Source organism: Lepus europaeus, chromosome 2 (assembly GCF_033115175.1).
Source record: "Lepus europaeus isolate LE1 chromosome 2, mLepTim1.pri, whole genome shotgun sequence".
NCBI classification, from domain to species: domain Eukaryota; kingdom Metazoa; phylum Chordata; class Mammalia; order Lagomorpha; family Leporidae; genus Lepus; species Lepus europaeus.
The window spans coordinates 15,390,299-15,400,090 of NC_084828.1; positions in this window are offsets into that span (position 1 = coordinate 15,390,299).

Genomic DNA, 9,792 nt, shown 5'->3' on the forward strand with positions numbered 1-9,792 from the left:
ATCTTTTATGATCCTCATAAAAGATTTCATGAGAAAGCCCTGAACTCAGCTGATGGACAGCGTGGATTTTATGTGCTCATCTTTTGCAGTGAAACATTAACTTTAAAGTTAACCATGGAAGAAACTGACTGAGGAGAAGGACAAGTTTCCATTTCTATTTAATAAACAATCAAGTTCCAGTTATTACTGATCTTTAAAATGTTACTTCAGATAAATTCACAGATGTTTTAGGACATCTACAGAAGGAGAGCTAAAATGAATTTAATTAAATAAGATGAACTTAAGATAGCATACTGCAGTATAAACATGACCCTGAGATCATAGTGCCTAAGGCTGAATCTTGGCATTACCTGTCAGATGGATGACACAACACCTTAATCTCCCAGGCTCTGTATCCTATCCTGAAAGATGGAGACAGAGATGATGCCAACTCCACAGGGTTATTTTGAGACATCATGATGACAGGGAAGCAAGGATTGCATATCTGTGTGGCTTATCTGTGTGATTAGTTGAGAGTTAACCATGATCCTGTGTGGCAGTGCTGTTCTGTGCCATAACAGATGCTCAGCAGCACCCTTGACCTCTCCTAAGTCAGTGCTGGTAAAACCTCTCCACTGTGGCAGCCAACCTTATCTCCAGTTATTTGCAAATATTCCTTGTGGGGAAAATTGCTCTAATTGAGAACCACTGCTTTATATTGCCATAACTTTTATGGTGTGAGGAGGGGAAGAAACCATGAAATGCTATAGTTCCTTATGGCCAGGAGTAAACAATGTAATGGAATGAGAGGCCTGAAAAGCATTAATTTGAATTAAGATATATCTGAGCTTAAATTCAGACTCTAAACATAATGTCTCTGGTTGCTTTACTTCCTCATCTATAACATGCAGATAAGTGATAAGACTAAACAGGCAGTCCAGGAGTTTGGCTAGCAGTAGAAGAAATGCATAGAATTAATAATATTCTTATTTTACAATGTAAAATAGTAAAGAGTAAAAGTTTCAATTATGAAGGCCAAAAATTATAAAACACCCAGGAATAAAATTAACACATTTCCTCAAAATCAAATAATACACAATTATTTCTAATAGATAAAAATTAGGAAATTGATATAAAACTTTAATTTTATAAAACTGTTGACCAATTCCAATATGACCATGCCATTTACATTGTTATTATAAGATGCTAGTATGACTTTTGCTGTATTTTTAATTTATTTAAAAGTTTATTTTGGGGACTAGCATCATGGTACAATGGGTTAAGGCACCGCCTGAGATGCTGTAATCCCATAGGGGTTCCAACTCAAGTCCTTGCTGCTCCATTTCCAATCTAGCTCCCTGCTAATGCATCTGGGAACTCAGCAAATCATGGCCCAAATACTTGGGTCCCTGCAACTGCATGGGGGACCAAAATGAAGCTCTTGGCTTCTAGCTCCTGGCTTTTGCCTGGTCCAAGTTGATCATTATGGCCATTTTGGGAGTGAACCAGCAGATGGAAGATTCCCTCTCTTTGTGCTTCCTCTTTCTCTGTAACTCTAATTTTCAAATAAATAAACAAGTAAGTAAATCTTTTTTAAAATGGTCATTTGGGAAAAAAGCAAGCATATTTAAAGAGTAGAGAAGAGGAGACTTTTAAACACGTTTAAACAAAATTATAATCTCTTAAAACATTATTGTGATCATGGTATCTCCCCTACTTAATACTATTGGTTGAACTCTGTAATTAATACACAGTTATTCATAAGTGTTGAAACTTAACTGAAAAGTCATCCCTGTTAAATATAAGAGTGGGAATAAGAGAGGGACGAGATGTACAATTTGGAACATGCTCAATCCCAAATTGACTTGCCCCAAATGGTAGAGTTAGAAACATACAAGGGGATTCCAATTCAATCCCATTAAGGTGGCATGTGCCAATGCCATCTTGCTAGTCCAAATGGTCAATTTCTGTTCACAATTGACCATAATGATAGGACTAAGAGTCAAAGGGATCACATAAACAAGACTAGTGTCTGCTAATACTAACCGATAGAACAAAAATGGGAGAGAACGATCCAACATGGGAAGCAGGATACATAGCAGACTCATAGAATGGCAGATGTCCTAAACAGCACTCTGGCCTCAGAATCAGCCCTTAAGGCATTCCGATCAGGTTGAAAAGCCCATGAGAGTATTTCAGGCATGGAAAGCCAAGACACTCTGGCAAAAAAAAAAAAAAAAAAAAAAAAAACAACAAACCTAAATGAAAGATCTCTGCGAGTGAGATCCCAGTGGAAAGAATGGGGCCATCAAAGAAGAAGGTACTTTTCTCTGAAGGGAGGAAAGAACCTCCACTTTGACTATGACTTTGTCTAAATATGATCAGAGTCGGCGAACTCAAAAGGCTTCCATAGTCTTGGCAACTCATGACGACAGCCTAGGATGGTTACTGATGCCATAAACAAGAGTGCCAATTTGTTAAGTCAACAACAGGAGTCACTGTGCACTTACTCCTCATGTAGGATCTCTGTCCTTAATGTGCTGTACATTGTAATTTAATGCTATAACTAGTACTCAAATAGTATTTTTCACTTTGTGTTTGTATGTGGATGCAAACTATTGAAAGCTTTACTTAATATATGCTAAATTGATCTCCTGTATGTAAAGAGAATTGAAAATGAATCTTGATGTGAATGGAAGGGGAGAGGGAGCGGGAGAGGGAAGGGTTGTGGGTGGTGGGACGTTATGGGGGGGGAAACTATTGTAATCTATAAGCTGTACTTCGGATTTATATTCATTAAATAAAAGTTAAAAAAATTATTATGGATGTGAAAATATAATAGAAATCTGGATCAATTACAAAAGCATACAAAGAATATAAATGGGTCCTTAGTAAATGAGTTGTATAATCACAGGAAGCAGAATAGAACATCTATAGGGCCACCTGTGACACCGGCATTCCATAAGGGTACTGTTTTGAAGCTTTGCTGCTCCACTTCTGATCCAGATCTCTGCTAATGTGTCTGGGAAAGCAGTGGAGGATGGCTCAAGTACTTGGGCCCCTTCACCCACATGAGAAACCTGGAAGAAGCTCCTGGCTTGTGGTTTCAGCCTGGCCCAACCCTGGGTATTGCAGCCATTTGGGGTGTGAAACAACAAATGGAAGATCTTTCTCAATCTCTCCCTCTCTATTTCTATAACTTTCGCTTTCAAATAGATGAATAAACTTTTAAAAAAGAGAAAGAACATCTAGAAATGTTCTAAGTATATTTTAATACAAATGGTTCCCAAAATATTTTTTGAATCCACGCTATTTCCCTGGCACAGGTCTAAATATCAGCAAATATTAGTACCCAAAACAAAATATGTAGTTATCCTCTTAGAATTTACATGGAGTGGGCAGAAATAGTTTTTTTTTTAAATTAATGTATAAATTCATATTATAATGTCTGATAGTGATGTGATTAATAAAACACAAAGGAGTTAAAATTTAGATAGAGTAGCCATGGATCTAAGAAGGTTTTTTTAAACACATAACATTTGAGTGGAGTTTTTTTTTTTTTTTAGATTTATTTATTTATTTGAAAGATGGAATTACAGAGAGAAAGAGAGCTTGAGAGAGATGTAGACACACAGAGAGAAAGTTCTTCCATTGGCTGGTTTACTCCAAGATGGCTGCAACAGCTGAGACTGAGCCAGGCAAAGCCAGAGCCAGGAGCTTCATCTGGGTATAGGGGCCCGATCTCTTGAGCCATCTTCTGCTGCTTTCCCAGGTGCATTAGCGGGAAGCAGGACCATAAACAAGCAGCAAGGACTTGAACTGACTCCCATATGGGATTCTGGCATAACAGTCAGTGGCTTTACCTGCTATGCCACAACACAATTTTTATAAAAAAGCATTGATTTATTTGAAAGTGTAATTACAGAGAGAGAGGGAGAGATGCAGAGAGAGAAAGAGCAGAGATCTTAAAAAGCAGACATGAACCCAACAAATACCTAATGGAAGAGCATGGAACGTGTGGGAACTAGAACATTGGGAAATAGGTTAAAAAAGAAACTACAGGCCAAGTTTTGTAGGATGCTGGATTTTATTCTAATGTGATGGAAAAGTACAAGAAGAAGGAGTGAGACATGATATGTATAGAGTAAACAGAAAGGAACAAAATTCCATCATGGGGACTACTTAGAATGCAATTTTAGTGGTTGGGTAGGTCAAATGATGATGGAAGTTGTTGTAAACAGATCTGAGATTTAAAGATAGAACAAGAATTTTAGGTGGATTATATGTCTGATACGAAACAAAGCACTTAATGATGTCCTTAAATTTCCTGGCCTGAGAAGCAGGACATGTAGAGGTTGTATTTACTGAGAGAGGTTTGGTTAAGGACATACTATGTTTGAGATGTCTAGTGGACCCCAGTGTGGAAAAATTCTGCTGAAGTGAAATGAATACCGTCAACACCAATAATCAGAAAATCATATCAAGGGGATTACAAGATGGTGGAGGAGGGAGGGAGCTTACTGCTTTATACTAGGGGAATATAGTTTTAAAAAAAGTGTGTGGAGAGTGCAATCTCAGGGAAGAGTTAGGGAGAAAACTGTAGTGGAAACTCCACGGAAGGAAAAGGGATGCTTGGCTCTGTATGGAGGGTTTGGATGCACAGCATGAGCATGGACAACACATAGGACCCCAGAAGCTGAGAACCTCAATGCCAGCCTTGGAGAGTGAGGTGACATCAGATTGCACCAGCCCAAGTCACTGGCGATGTAACTCTGGGGAAAGCCTGGCATGAGTCTGGCCTGGAGCCCTGCGGGGGAAAGGATACCTACCAGCCTAAAGGGAAAAAAAGGGGCATATTTCTGTCTCCCTTTCCCCTTCACAATGGTGCCCTGAGAGAGGGTGGCTGCCATTTTGGACATACATAACAGCTGTGCCAGCTTGTGTCCACAAGTCCAGCTACCAGCTGAGAGGAGACACTTGAGTCTAGTTGGGATGATGGACAGGATTTGGGCACCCATGTAGAATTGTGAGGTGCTCCCAGTCTCCCAGTGCATCAAAAGTTCTGGGGCTCAAACTGCCTGGGTGGAGCACCCACAGACAGCTGGCTCTGGGAGCATCTCTGTCTCGTTGTGGACAGGATGGACTGACAGGTCAGAGTAGGTCCTCAGCACCCTGCGATTGTGGGACTTGTGTGCTGGGACTGTGGAAACACTGGCTGAGTGGGAGGGAACAGTGCCTCTTCCTGGTCTCCCATGTGGGTGCAGGGGCCCAAGCACCTGGGCCATCCTCCAATGCCCTCCTGGGCCACAGCAGAGAGCTGGAGTGAAAGAGGAGCAACTGGGACTAGAACCCAGGGTGCCGGCGCCACAGGTGGAGGATTAGCCTAGTGAGCCTTGGCGCCGGCCAAGATGTTATAGCTTTGACCAGCCCTTGTCCCACTGTTGAGTAGCAGTTTTTTTTTCTCATGTTGAAATCTTTCCTTAATGTAGGGTTAATTTTATGTGTATAAAGTAAATTGAAAATTGATATTTATAAAAAAAAAAGAGTGTGAATAGGAATAAGGGTGTGGGTAAGAAGGAGGGTAGGGTGGAAAGAGTCAATATGTTCCTAAATTTGTATTTATGAAATACATGAGGTTTGTATACCTTAAATAAAAGATTTCTAGGTTAAAAAATCATATCAATAATATCTGCTCTTCACAGGATAGGATAAAAATGGCACTCTTGATCTTTTCCCTCCAAGCCCATAATTCCAGTCTAACCATGGAAAAAACATTTAAGTTTCAATGAAAAGTCATGCTACAAAATTACTTATCTATACCCCTCAACTTTCAAGGTTGTAAAGTTCGCCGGTGCCGTGGCTCACTTGGCTAATCCTCCGCCTGTAGCGCCGGCACACCGGGTTCTAGTCCTGGTCAGGGCGCTGGATTCTGTTCCGGTTGCTCCTCTTCCAGTCCAGCTCTCTGCTGTGGCCAGGGAGTGCAGTGGAGGATGGCCCAAGTGCTTGGGCCCTGCACCCGCATGGGAGACCAGGAGGAAGCACCTGGCCCCTGGCTTCAGATCTGCACAGCACGCTGGTCGTAGCGGCCATTTGGGGGTGGTGAACCAACGGAAAAGGAAGACCTTTCTCTCTCTCTCTCTCTCTCTCTCTCTCACTAACTCTACCTGTGGGAAAAAAAAATGTGGTAAGTCTATGAAATTGTCATAGCAAGTGGAGCGTAAAAAAAAACAACGAAAGTAATGTGCTGTCTTGGAAAAAAAAGACACTAGGGAACATTTACATAATATGAATAAATTATGAACTCAGTGATATTTTTACATGAAATAAACTGTGTTATTTAAGTTATCTCAAAGGAAGCTCATAAAAGTAATAATCAAATGAACATATTTTGATTTAATATATTGAAAATTTCCTATATGTGCTAACTTAACCAGTTTACATTGACTTTTCTTGACTATTTTATTTGATGCATTTAGATAAAAGAGAAAACAGGTTAAGATGCCTTGGTTTACACTGGTGATTACTTTTGTCAGAAACTAGGAATTCCCAAAATATTTGAAGAAACATATCTACTCAATGAGTGTTTTCAGTTATTCTGAATTATCTGATAGCTATCCTAGCCTAGCAGCATATTATTTCATGTCCTGCATTAACAGTTGCACATATGATCACATTGACTTAAGTCATTACCTAGAATGAAAATGTTGGGTGTTTACTGTTCTTGGAATGCATCTGAGTTCATTCAGGTTGGCTTGCAATATTTCAAAGTAAAGATATTTGGTCTTCATAAAGTAGTCTGTCTTTAAATTATTGTTATTATTTAGAGAGATGATTTTTACAGTGGAATTCCAGTAGTTAAGCATAATGAAAGTTAATCTTTTCTAAAATTTACTTTTTTGAAATGCAGGGACAGAAAGAGAGACCCAAAATCAATCACACAAACAGCTCTCCCATGCACTAGTTCACTCCCCAAATTCCCATAACAACCCGGGCTGGGCTAGAATGAATCCAGGAGGTTGTAACTCAATCTAGTTCTCCCAACTGGTGGCAGTGAATCAAGAACTTGAGTCGAAACATGCAGCTTCCCAAGAGGTGCATTATCAGGAAGCTGGAAATGAAAGCAGAGCCAGGACATGAACCTAGGCATTCCAATAAAGGATGGGGTGTCGCTAGTGGCTTTTTTTTTTTTTTTTTTTTTTTTACAGGCAGAGTGGACAGTGAGAGAGAGACAGAGAGAAAGGTTTTCCTTTTGCCGTTGGTTCACCCTCTAATGGCCACTGCAGCCGGCGCATCATGCTGATCCGAAGGCAGGAGCCAGGTGCTTCTCCTGGTCTCCCATGCGGGTGCAGGGCCAAGGACCTGGGCCATCCTCCACTGCACTTCCTGGCCATAGCAGAGAGCTGGCCTGGAAAAGGGGCAACCGGGACAGAATCCCGTGCCCCTACCAGGACTAGAACCCCGTGTGCCGGCGCCGCAGGGGGAGGATTAGCCTATTGAGCCGCAGAGCCGGCCACTAGTGACTTCTTAACAAATGCACCAAAAGCTGCCCCCCAACAAATTAATCTTTAGTTCCTTTAATCATATAAAATAAAACATGTAGATTTCAGGCACAAAGCCAGTGGATGGGACATTGGTTGCTTATAGTACACAGAGATAAATAACTCAAAATGAAAGGAAGGATTTGCTGAACTTCTCTTGCATTTGGATGTCATGTAAGGAACAGATCTGACTTTGTACTGCTCATTAGAAGTCATACTCAGTAAGGAACAGTATTTTTTCAGTTTGCTAGTATTTTACTTAGGGGCATGCTCTCAAATGTTTTGGCACATCAGAATTTTCGGTCAGATTAAGAATAATCTCATTGTTAAAAGAAATGACAGTGATAAATGGATGCTTCAAATAATGGTGCACTATGCTCAAAACCCAATAAATAAAAAATGACAAGTGGAAGACAAATTATGAAATTACATCTTCTAGTAAATCTAACATCAGGAATTTAGTGTCAAAAATACAAGATTATCTACCAACGTTGATAGTTCATATTTTATCATTGTGCAGTTGTTTGTATGTGTGTTTAATGTGTTAATTGGATTAGTTTCATAGTTTTTGTGGGAACTACAAACATGAAAATGTATATGACATTTATTGTCTGACCATAATTGAAGTGATATGATAACATAAATATGTCTTTAAAAAACTTGTTTTTCAAAGGAAATTGAACATAATCCATAGTAGAGAAGCACTATCTGAATATCCGAGTTGAGGTGTTTTAATCATAATAAATAAATATCATACTCTCCCTCTGCATTTTAAATATCACATTGCCTAATTGCAGAGATGTAAGTGCAATGAATTCATCATTTTTGTTCCAAAGCTTTTTACCATTTATTCATATAAGACTGAGATTAACCGGCAATGTAAAATATTTACACTCCAGGTGTCAAGGAGTATAACTGCAAATTCCCTCTCAAGTCTCTAAAGCTCTACTGGGATTTTTTTATTAAGATAAAACTGTCTAAGGATATAAGATACATCCACTGACACAGGTCAGTGGCTTTCAATCCCAACTATGTACCAGAATAACCTAAAACTCTTTGTTTCAAAAAAATATTTATTTATTTATTTTGATTGATTGATTGATTTGAAAGGCAGAATTACAGAAAGAAGGAGTCAGAGAGAGAGAGAGATAGAGAGAGAGAGGTCTTCCATCTGATGGTTCATTCCCCAAATGGCGCAACGACTGAAGCTGCATCAATCTGAAGCCAGGAGCCAGGAGCTTCCTCTGGACTCCCTATGTAGGTTCAGGGGCCCAATGACTTGGGCCATCTTCTACTGCTTTCCCAGGTCCCAGAAGAGAGCTGGATCAGAATTGGTGCAGCTGTGACTCAAACTGGCACCCATATGGGATGCCAGCACTGCAGGGAGCAGCATTACCTGCTATGCCACAGTGTCAGCCCCATCACCTAAAACTCTTTTTTTTTTAAACTTTTATTTAATAAATATAAATTTTGAAAGTACAACTCTTAAAAGCAACATTGATGAGTGGTCCCACTGTGTTATTTTTATTTCATTGGTTTGATGTGGAATTTCATAATGTTAATAATTTTCCCTATATTATTCTAATTAAAAACCAAAAGTGAGAACCATTGGAATAAACTCAAAAACATTATTTCTGACACCAGTATGCATAAGGGTGCTTCTAATATACTAATGCAACCATAACAAAACATAAACAGAACAAAAATATTAATGTCAGAATCCCATCCACTGAATTCTGGTTTAATGGTCTAGAGTGGTGCCCAGGTACTAATATTTGTCTCAAAGTTCCCACAGTTGATTCTAGGATGAAATTCAGACTGAGAATCACATAGTTTATGACATAAGCAGTGGAAGCACACTATTTAGTCTCCTGTAAAAAAAAAAAAAAGGAAAAGTAAGAAAAGAGAAAGAGAAACATACCTTATATAATATATAGTATTATATAATTTAATACTATGTTCACTGTGAGAAGCTGCTCATTGTATTCCACTATGACAGAGTTTTCTTTCTGGTGCAAGAAACTAGAAGACTTATGCAACTTCTGAAAGCATAGGTTTGGTTTTGTTCCACTGACATTCTGCTTTGCTACTAAAAGTTTTGAGGCAAATCCATGGCCAATATGCAACAAACCTCAGACCATTTTTACTTTGTATTTTCAAACCTTGTTTTATCCAAAACCCTCATTTGTTTTTCATGATTCACAAGCTGCCTTTAAAAATAAGATTTTTTTTTTAATTTTAAGGCAGAGTTACAGAAAGAGGAGGAGGAGAAGGA